Source organism: Lactuca saligna, chromosome 1 (genome assembly GCF_052625555.1).
Source record: "Lactuca saligna cultivar CGN05327 chromosome 1, ASM5262555v1, whole genome shotgun sequence".
Classification (NCBI taxonomy): Eukaryota; Viridiplantae; Streptophyta; class Magnoliopsida; order Asterales; family Asteraceae; genus Lactuca; species Lactuca saligna.
The window spans coordinates 38247128-38257353 of NC_136417.1; the positions used below are offsets into that span (position 1 = coordinate 38247128).

The 10226-nt window shown below is 29.9% G+C and overlaps 1 long non-coding RNA gene across 2 annotated transcripts; it reads right to left on the minus strand.

Annotated features, from left to right (window-relative positions):
* Positions 1-7340: 7340 nt before the first annotated feature.
* On the minus strand, positions 7341-8488 carry LOC145033121 (uncharacterized). 2 transcript variants are annotated; one of them, XR_013677371.1, is made up of 2 exons: positions 8060-8488; positions 7341-7735 (listed from the first exon to the last, which is right to left on the minus strand). It is a non-coding gene; the product is annotated as an uncharacterized LOC145033121 (long non-coding RNA). The 2 variants fall into 2 exon arrangements; XR_013677365.1 differs by having other exon boundaries at positions 7341-7753.
* Positions 8489-10226: the final 1738 nt, after the last annotated feature.

Here is a 10226-nt window from a genome sequence, read left to right on the forward strand (position 1 = left end):
AGTTCCAAATTTAAAATTCTATTCCGCTTCATATATACCTCCAATCGTTTCATTATACCCAAAGATTTATTTTGTTCAAGTTTAATAGCAGTGCACAGATTTTGGTGATTTGTCCGGTATGAAGAAAAACAATATGAAGTTGGTGCATGTGCCTTCATATATTGTTTTTTTCAAACTGGCCACCGGCAAATCAAGCGTTGCAGTATCCTCGGTATTTGGACTTTAGAGGTGGAGGGATGATGGCTATGGGTAATGTTGCTGGTCATTTGTTGCTTTACAAGTTAAATCCTTACCGACATGCATAATTCATAAACAAATTAAACCCATGTGTCTGGTTCTTTACCTTATTGAAGCATTTTGATGGTTCCTGAATTTCAGTGTAGAACCCTCTTAAAACAGGTTGGAAGATGTAAGAGCTCTGTTGAACATTTGTTGGAATATATAAGTTGTCTCCTTTGTAGTATCCATAGGTAATGACAGTTAGATACTTTGGTTTTTATTGGTCTTATTTGGATATGCAATAAAATCATTTTTTTGGCATTCAAATATATGATTTGTATCCTTGCGCTCATGAAACCAATATTAATCGTAAAAGCTTTACGTTTGTAACCTGAGATTTAGTAAAGCACGTATAATGGGTGATGTTTATTGTGAAATTTTCAATGCCGTATCTATATATTTGCAAATCTATAGGCTGTCTATGTTTTTTTTTTTTTATGTATAACCTTTCCCTTCATGTTTTCTCTAGATTTTTTTCCAACGTCTGACTACAACGCTCCTGAAGTTTAGCTTAATTTTTTTGATTAATCTGTTGTTTTCCCTATTGTTCTTATATTTATGTATGTTTATGTATTCCATTTCTTAAAAAGAGTCGCGTCAAGATGGACTTTGATACTCTTCCAAAGTTAATTAATGAATTAAGCAATCACCTTGATCTTGACCAACTAAGTGTATCTTTGTTAATGGTTCAAGTTAACACCTAGATCAATTTCTTGATGTTGCATTTAATTTTCTTATAGTTTTTTATCCCTTCTTATATATGCAGCACCCGTGTTGTATATATAAGAACATGTTATTTCTCTTCCATTCACTATCAACATAGGTGTTGGGGTTTTTTCTTAAAATCAAATACATGTTGGTTAAAAGAAATGACTAATATCTCACTTATTTTTATGATGTTATCCTTCTTTCCACCGTCGAACATTTTAGTTTTCAAAACTCATTTTTTTCTGTCAAAATGTTGGATCTATAATGCCTTTAATGATGCCATGTTGACTGCAATTTCCATTTTTGTTGACTGAAATCCAAAATGAGACACACTTATCGAAGTTAATTTTTATTTTGTATACTAAAAAATACATGTTTTGATTTTAACCTATAACAATTTACAATGGGAAAATGGGAAAACAATTTTCCATTCTTAACCATATGAATTTCGAAAAATAACAGCTATGATGGAGTTTAATAAGTCATTTTAAAAAGGCACTCCAAAACACCCCATTAGTATGTTTTATTAATTTTTTTCAAATATTTTATTAGTCATTACAACTCCAGTTTATTAATTGTGTTTTTCTTTATCAATCGCAATTTCTGCATATCTAAATTGGAATACAAATTACGACTCTTTTAGTGGACTTCTGAAGTTAAGTACAAGTTGTGAAATCTTATTTTATAAGCTAAGCGAAACTACATTTCTATTTTTAAAATCTATGTTTGCTAAGAGCAATTACATTCCTATTTTTAAAATCTATGTTATTTTACTATAACACCCGTGGTTTCCACGGGTTTAAACTTAGTATATATATATATATATATATATATATATATATATATATATATATATATATATATATATATATATATATATATATATATATATTTTTACAACCATTCTTGGAACCTGAAAACAATAAAAGTCAATGCATATACACATTGAAGACATGTAACTTGCCACACTCAACAATTACATTTTCTATCATCCAAGTCAACATCTCAATGTTTTCCGTTTGTACTTCACATTGTTTGATTGTCACGACTTCTACAAATTTCATATCTACTCATGTTTTATATGAAATTTAAAAATAATAAAATAAAATAAAAACTATATTGCTAACATGATTATAGATATTTAATTGAACTATAATTAACGTGCTTACATTATAAATGTATTTGAGATTAGTCTTAGCAATAGAGACCAACGCATAATTCCTTTTTTTTTTTTTTTTTTTTTTTTGCCGACATCACTTTCTTATCAAATCATCTCGTAATATTTTGACAAAATTTCAAAACTAAATCCCATGCTTTGCAAAATATTGCATTTTGAGAACAACAATGAAAAACGTTATATCACTGATCCTTATTGTTTTGAAACCTGTATGAATGGTTATTTCCGACCTTAAAATTAACATTTTTGCTGTTATTTTTTAGACAAAACTGCTAAAATGGTCCCTATAGTATGCATTTTTTCCGAAATTTGGTTCAAACCTTGACTTTTTTTTTTTTTTTTGGATTGGTGGTCCATTTGAACTAATTTGGTTGTGATTTTGGTCCCTCGATAAACTGAAATGACTAATATGTCCTTCCGATTTTTTTTACCTTTTTTCTATTTAATTTAATGTTTTATTAAATTAAAATATAGGGCTCATGCCTCTCTCTCTTAATTCCTAACTCACTTTCTCCTTATGATAAACATTGTTTAATGAGTCGAGAACACAACACATATTACACACACATAAACAAAGTCAGAGGTGGGTATGTTCTTGGTTCCATGTCAGAAACGAAGATGAAGAAGGATAGATTTGAAATGAAACCCACCATTGATTTGAAACAAAGATGGAAGGCCAAATATGAAACGATGAACAACCAATAAGAAACACACAGTAGCGTCCGAACAAGGCGATGTGGTGGTGACGACAAGATCTATGGTGAGATTGGTGGTGATGGACCAGATCAATGATAGATGTGATGGTAGCAAACCAAATATTTGGCCCAGACACATAATGCCGACGAAACCCCACCTATGAAACCTTAATATGAAACGACGGTCGTCGGCAACAATAACAGTTCGAGACCGGTGGAAGCGGTGGTTCTGAAGCGACGGTGGCAACGTTTCTAGACCGATGACAACGGCATTTTGGTCGATTTCTGAGTTTTTGTTCAGAGTTTGATTTCTGAGTTTTCAACCATCGATTTGTAGGTGTCTGTATATCATTTTATTGTGTGTATGTTGAAGAAGATGAATGCAGAAAAGCATTGTGGTGTCTGAGGTTTGAAGATGGGGATGTGCGTTTGTATTATTGTATGCATAAATGTGGGTCAATCAAGATTAAATAAAAAATTAAATAATTAAATAAATCAATGAGGGTAATTTAGTAATTTGGTAAATCAATTCTATAAACAGTCCCTTCATTTTAGGGATCCATTTCTTATTAACCCTATTAAAATCCACATCCATATCACACCGGCGAACTAAATCCGCCTCTTTCTTCCTCGCACTAACAATTGGCCCGCCTCTTTCTTCCTCACACTAACAATTGGTTCTTTCTCCTACCCTATGTGGTCGTAGGTCACTTTCCCACTTGTCTCCATAACCAATTAATCGTCCTCCTCGCCACTGCTTCCTCCGCGTAATACCATTTATAGTTTCTGATGAAAATCATTATACCATTCCTACTCTTTTTCCCAGGTGGCATGTGCGCGTCAATGGCAGTGGCTCAATCTCGGATGAAATTCATCCGACTGATACATGCTCAATCTCCATCAACGGTTGTAGACCTCATTCCCTTCAGATTTTCTTGCATCCATCGATCCCAGCCATTGCGACTAACCATTATCTCCCTAATTTTTGTTTCGTTTATCCAGACCACCGCAACCACCAAGTCCCCACCGATGACCACCAATTCCCTAATTTTTTTCCATATTGGTCCAGATCCTAGTCAAATCGTACGGCTTCGCCTTCCCCTTCAAAACCAGGTAAAATATGTTTGGAGTATCGTGTTTTTATAGCTTGTTTTTTGAGTTTAAAGTGATTTTAACTTTATAATTTATTTAGATTCGTTAAACTTGTTCAAAAAACATGTGATTTTCAATCCTCGTAGGCTTAAGTTACAGTAGTTTGTGATTTATGAGAGCTTTACGTTTTGAAGTATCTTAGTTCTGAATGTGATGATACTAGAAACAAAGCATTTTCAATCCTCGTAGGCTTAAGTTACAATTGGTAATTTTCTGAAAACCATAATGAAAATTTGCATCTTTTCTAATTACTTTTTTTTAAAGTCATATACTTTTACTGGTATCAATTAAGACTACTTAGAATTTTCACTGAACTTTGATTTTAAGTTGGATTATTAGTTTGATATTTCTTTTTGATTATCAGAAAAAGGATCTGGAGGTCGGAACTGGTAAAGGAGAGAAGCAAAAGTAGGGACCACAAGTTTTCGTATATTAGATAAGGAGAATAAATGTGTTCTAACAAAATGGTATTCTTGTAGCACGTAATTCTCATCTGGTATTAGTCTCACAAAATGTCATTCTTGTAAGAATGGTTGGAATCAACCGATTATGGACCATTGAAGAAGATCAATGGCATTTGTTCATGAATTGTATGGAATCACGAATTCCAATTTTATTGGAATTGAATCATGAATTCTAATTCCATTGGAATCTAAACTACAATTTGATTTTGTTTTCACATAAGTTGATGCTTGAAGAACGGATCACAAAATTGAAAGTGATTCTAAGCAACATTATTCTTTTAGAATGTATTAGTGTCGTTGTTAGCTTTTGATGTTTTTCTTTCCTGTTTTGAAAGTTTTTTTAGTTTTATTCTTTAACAATAAATATAATTCTTAACAATTGTTACCGGCCGTATTCTATAAGAAATAATGTATTTTTTGTTTTAATTCTTCATTTGATTGTTCAGGAATTTGTTATTCTACAAGAAGTTTTTAAAGTTATGATCAAGAAATAGGTTCAAAAATATTTTTATTATTTATGGTTCAAGAATATTTTTATTTTTGAATATACTCATAAACACATTCTGTCAGAATGTCTGAATTAAAAGAATTATAATTTGTAAAATCGGATTTTTATAATTAATAGAATCTATGATCTCTTAAAATATGCAATTTTCCTTTATTAAATAGATATTAATTGACTAAAATACCTTTGTAATTAAATTATATGACATTTTTCAATTAGATTTAATTCAATAATATATATTAATCACTTTCGTAAAATTGATTGGGATACAATAACATAATAATTACTTTGAATAAAATAACCTAAGCATATATATATATATATACATATATATATATATATATATATATATATATATAATTTCAAATTTTCAAAATTACACAAATGGTCCTTGATGTTTGTTGTATAGTACATATTTGGTTCAAGGGTAAATTGTCTTTTCATAAAAATAACCATTGTAAAGTTAGCTTTAACGTTGGAATGACCATTAATGCAAGGTGTCGAAACCATAAGAACCAGTGATGTGATGTTTTTCATAGTTCTCCATAAAGTGCAATACTTTTCAAACCACGAGAACCAATTATGAAAGGTGTCGAAACCATAAGGACCAGTGAAGTGACGTTTTTCATAGTTCTCCATTAAGTGCGATATTTTTCAAACCACCAGAACCAATTATGAAATTTTGTTTAATATTTTCTCTGACTGTATTATTTGTATAAAGTAGATTAAACACAAGTTGATAGGACAATACGCCAATCTAAGAATTAAATGATTACGAAATATTATTAGTGGTGTAATCACACTTGGGAGGTATTAGGGATGAGCAATTTGTATTAAATCATGATCTCGTATTTGCACCGTACTAGAAACCCATGAATGAACTTATTTTGATTCCAATTCTAACATTAGTTTAGGATTTGATCAAAATAAAAAATAGGAATAACAAAAATCCCACCTCTTTTGCAAAATCATTAACTTACTAAAATGCAAATGATGATGGATTCTCTGTGGCATAATATCATACATTTCAGGAGAAGACGGGAGAGCTAGTTACATCTTCACAACAATTTGGTTTTCAGTTGGCAAGGTCGCCTAGTATGGCATGGTGTTCCTCTCTGGGTCGACATGCCAAGTCAGCAACTTAAACGTTGTAAGAGGAGTATAACACATAACATAGTGGTGGGAAAGATAAAGAAGTGAAGGGGATGAAAAAAGAGACAAATGGATGGGGTGGGGTGAAGTAGTGTGTGAGGCTAGAGGATTGAATCCTTTTATTAAATAAAAATAAAAGACAAACATGGGTATATTTGTCGATTCACTTACATTTAACGGGTGAGTGGTGATGACAACCCGAAAAAAAAAAATCAAATGGGATGAATTTTGAAACATTAGAGACCAATAGTAACAAATGTTCAAAAATCGGACTAAACTTGCAGACGAATGCCGAGCATAGGGACCAAAAACTGTAATTTGTATTCTATAAAATGGTAATATCAATTGATAACCAAATAAGAAAAATCAATAAAAAGAAATCTCAAACAAGCATTAAAATAATGATTTTAGATCAAATGTAAAGCAAATTGAAAATACATTGATCAAAATCTTAATAATATAAAACCATGAATACCGAATTTGTAAACGAAATGCAAATTTAAACTAAAGTTGAGACTTTTGTAACGACAAGGACTATTTTTATAATTTTTCTTATATTTTATTTAATAAATTTTATAAAATAAAAAGATTTTAACTGATATAAAATTATTAAATAATTTTATAATTATTTATTTAACTATTTATGTATTTAATTATTTAATATTTTTGGATAAAATATATATAAATGGAAATTACATTGATCAATATCTTAATAATATAAAACCATGAATACCTATTACCAACTAAGTAACGAAATGCAAATATAAACTAAAGTTTCGACTTTTGTAAAGATAGGGACTACTTTTATTAATTTTCTTATATTTATTTAATAAATTTTAAATAATATAAAGTTTTTAACTAATATAAAATTATTAAATAATTTATTGTTTTTAAATGGTAACATTACGTATAATTTGTAAGTAAATCAATTCTTCCACAAAATGATATATTTGGAAAACCTATGTAAACGCCCTATAAGTTTATCAATAGAGAGATTAGGAGGATATTTAATTTTTCTTATCAATAAACACGATTGCACTGATTAAAGTTTTTCTCACATCCAAACATCTCAAAAAGTTCATGTTTCGGAGATTTCCAAATTTTCATAACCAAATTAAAAACTGAAACAAATTTGGTTTTTATGTTTCTATAATTAACCCCAATTCATATGATAAAGTGATGTTATGTACATGATATAAGGCATGAAGTTACAACTGGTTTGTGAAATAATTCATTCAAATCAGAATTCATAATGTTCTTACTACATAAGAAATAAAGAAATCCAAATTCTTTTATCATAATACATTCTCCAAAACAAAAATTATTATAATAGTACATTCATACTTAAAAATCTTGGATTCTTCACTGAGTTTTCATAACGTATATTCCTTCAATAACCTACACATATATAATGTTCGGTGCAAGCTTTGGAAATCTAAAACAAATTTATCAAATATAAAGAAAAGTTCACAATCTTACGCTTCTCACAAGTTTGCAAACTTCATTTATATCAACATTATTTTCAACATTCCACAAATGTCAACGAACACTTCTGGTGAACGGCTGCATCAGATCTAACTTTTGAAAACTGAGTCGACGATAACTATAAGGTTGCAAACGCCTAAAAGTCATTTTTGGAAACATCATACATTGTATCATATTCTTTTTTTTACATATATTTATTTCTATAGATCATACAACCTCAATTAAAACCATCATGAACCTTCATTTGTTTTAACTTCATTAATACCAAATAAATTAATACTAGACACCTACCTTTTATCTGCATAATATATTGTCTCGTGTTCTTCTTATTTGTATTTATTTCTTTTAGATGTATGCTTATTACGTTATACATGTGTGCATGTGGATATCTAAATTAATACATATACGTATATGGCTAGCTTACAAATTTGTGAAGGGTTACCTTGTAGTAATCGTAGGGAACAACATAAGCATCACTAATGCTCTCCATCTCATATTTGAGAAGCATCAACTCGAGACGCACCCATAAGTCAAGTCCCCAAGAGACTGTATACTTTCCGATCACTATCCAAAATGTTTCCACCATCATCTTGAATACCATCGTCACCATCATCATCCATGACGTCACAAGCATCACAGTCAGATCCTTTATGATCATATTTCTCTTAAAATGTAACGCCATTTGCTAAATTTTGTTTTGGATGTGTCTGAAGGGTTTTTGTTGAAGACAAGAGCTCCTCGTGATTCACTTAGTAATGGAGTGTGTAGCATAACATAGCATAACGTATTTGTAGATGTGATTTTTGGAATATTTTCAAGTACTATTTATGGAAAACGAGTAGTTGATTTTAGTTAATCGTCTTTAAGTAATCTAAAATTGTAAACATGTGTTACTTGTTGTTCTTGTTATGTGCTGATATTTAGCTCACGTAAAGGAGCACATAAACAAGAAAAAGGTTATTGGTAAAAATATAGAGCAAAGTATATTATATGTTCAGACGAATGTGGTAATGTTACTATAAATCTCAAATACGAATCATATTATCATAAGAACCGCTAACGATTGTTGATTTATTGGGTGAAAATCATCAAAGTCTATTAACTATATGGACCTAATCAAATTAGTCCCTCGATCAAAGGATTAGTTAGGTAAAGTACGGTCAAATATAGACCTTTCATTGGGATCATAACTTTAAAGGTAACGAACTTTCGATTTTGTTCATATTTAGTCACTAAACTTTTTTTTCGTTAACTATTTATCACTGAACTATTAAAACTGTTCACATTTTACCCTTATGATCGGTTGTTACCGGTTATAAGGGTAAATATGAACAATTTTAATAGTTCAGTGGCAAATAGATAATGAAAAAAAAGTTTAGCGACTAAATATGAACAAAATCGAAAGTTCGTTTCCCTTTAAAAAGTTCAATGACTAAATGTGAAAATACTTTCTCTTATATTATGTTTTAGCAAATTATTTGTTTTTGTTAAATTATAGCAACATTTGTTGATAAAAAATCTATGAAATAATAATAAAATAAAAAATAAAACCTCGAAAAGTATATTAAAAAAACGAAAAACTGAAACCGAAATAAAAAACCAATGGTTTGGTATTTTGCAAAATAAAACATCAAAATTTCAAATCTGATTTTGGTTTTACAAAAATTCAACTTTCGAATTTCCATATTTAAATTTCTCCCCATTTTTATAATTGAAAAATGATTATAAAACCAAAAAAGGAATGAGAAAGCGCTCAATTCAGAATTTTTTTATCCAAAATTCCCCCTTAACATATGACATAAACATTTTGCATCAATTCGGAAAATTTTAAAAATCTTCAATTTTTAGTTTCGTTCATAGACAGCCTTTGACAAAAATTTGGGTAAAATTTTTCAATTTCAAAGGCGGTCCGTGAACGAAGCTAAAAATTAATTTTTTTTTTGGATTTTCCGGATTGAATCAAAATGTTTATATCATATGTTAAGGGGGAGTTTTGGATAAAAAAAATCCGAATTGAACGCTTTCTCATTCCTTTTTTGGTTTTATAATCATTTTTCGATTATAAAAAGGGGGGAGAGATTTAGATATGGAAATTCGAAAGTTGAAAATTTTATATTATGCGGACTTGAAGACCGAAGTGACCTTGAGTATTTGAAGTTTATGAAATGATTCGATTGGAGATTTGGAAGTGATTTCGGTACATGATGGGTTTGGACTTATTGAAGATTTTTGGAGTGTGCATAAATGCTCAAATTTTGTGTAATTTTTTGGAGAATGAGAAACTTCTAATTACCTTTTGATGCTAGGTTTGTATGGTCTCACATTCTAGAACCTAGATTAAAAAGTCATGGAATAATTGAAGATTTGATGTTCATCTCTACATGTGTCACGCTTGAGGCTCGATTCGTGAAGTTACTCGAGTTTGGAATATATGAAGCGGGTCATCTATTCCTAACTTTGAGGGGGTGAATGTTGGGTACAAAGTTATCTATTTATGACTTTGTAAATAGTTTAACTTTTGTAGACCCACTTGCATTTGGTAAAGTAGGCTTGTAACATGATATATATATATATATATATATATATATATATATATATATAGAGAGAGA